Source organism: Rhincodon typus, chromosome 1 (genome assembly GCF_021869965.1).
Source record: "Rhincodon typus isolate 14 chromosome 1, sRhiTyp1.1, whole genome shotgun sequence".
Taxonomy (NCBI): Eukaryota; Metazoa; Chordata; class Chondrichthyes; order Orectolobiformes; family Rhincodontidae; genus Rhincodon; species Rhincodon typus.
Window position 1 is genome coordinate 32,934,204 of NC_063332.1, and position 1,268 is coordinate 32,935,471.

The 1,268-nt window shown below is 49.7% G+C and overlaps 1 protein-coding gene across 2 annotated transcripts in view; it reads left to right on the plus strand.

The window, feature by feature from the left end:
* The first annotated feature begins 18 nt into the window (after positions 1-18).
* Positions 19-1,268, plus strand: part of c1h18orf54 (chromosome 1 C18orf54 homolog) — a 40,088-nt gene continuing 38,838 nt past the window's right edge. For both annotated transcript variants that reach the window (XM_048597526.1, XM_048597528.1), the window contains exon 1: positions 19-265. The gene's annotated coding sequence lies outside the window, so the exon portion shown is untranslated. The remainder of the gene's footprint in view (positions 266-1,268) is intronic.

Consider the following 1,268-nt stretch of genomic DNA (forward strand, 5'->3'; position numbering starts at 1 on the left):
CGAGAGCTGGGGGGACAGAGACACACTGACTGACCCACCCGGGTGCTAGGGACGCTGAGAGCCCCGGAGCAGTGCCAGGAGGTGGGGGTGGGTCAAATAGCGGTGATAGGATCCGGGATAGTCCCGGAACAGATTTGCTAAGGAGCGCATGGTGGTAGTGAGTGATGTTTATGAGTTCCCTCCTCATTCTGACTCTGAGGGTAAATGGCTGGTTGCAGTCTCCCCCTCAGCAAGCTGCTACTGCTGGGGATTCGTGTGTAAACAGGTAATCAGTGCGGCTGCTTTTCTCCGTTTAAAGCTCCGGAATTCCGCTCCATTTGGCGAAGAGACGATGTGTAACTTCTTTAAAAAAGTTATTAGCCTAAAGAACTTCCCTTTTAGATTCAAAATCTCCAATCAAATCACTGCTCTTTTGATTCTGACCATTTGATTGGATATGTAGGTTGCTTTTCCCCTCGTCTCTTACAAATTTAAATGTATTATATCGTATATCTTATTTGTTACATTCATACTAATGATATAGGCATTTCGAGACTTTTTATTTTAGATGTACATTTCTCTCCTGGTGAACCCAAGTATTGCATTGCTCTGACTTTGGCTCCTTTATAGAGTTATACAGGTCTACAGCCCATGAAATCTGTGTCTGCCAAAAACAACCGCCAAACTATTCTATCAGAGATAGCAGAAACTGCAGATGCTGGAGAATCTGAGATAACAAGGTGTAGAACTGGATGAACACAGCAGGCCAAGCAGCATCAGAGGAGCAGGAAGGCTGACGTTTTGGGCCTAGACCCTTCATCAGAAATGGGGGAGGGGAACGGGGTTCTGAAATAAATAGGGAGAGAGGGGGAGGCGGATAGAAGATGGATAGAGGAGAAGATAGGTGGAGAGGAAACAGACAGGTCAAAGAGGCGGGGATGGAGCCAGTAAAGGTGAGTGTAGGTGGGGAAGTAGGGAGGAGATGGGTCAGTCCAGGGAGGACGGACAGGTCAAGGGGGCGGGATGAGGTTAGTAGGGAGGAGATAGGGGTGCGGCTTTAGGTGGGAGGAAGAACAGGTCAGGGAGGCGGGGACGAGCTGGGCTGGTTTTGGGATGCGGTAGGGGGAGGGGAGATTTTGAAGCTTGTGAAATCCACATTGATACCATTGGGCTGCAGGGTTCCCAAGCGGAATATGAGTTGCTGTTCGTGCAACCTTCGGGTGGCATCGTTGTGGCACTGCAGGAGGCGCAGGATGGACATGTCGTCTGAGGAATGGGAGGGGGAGTTG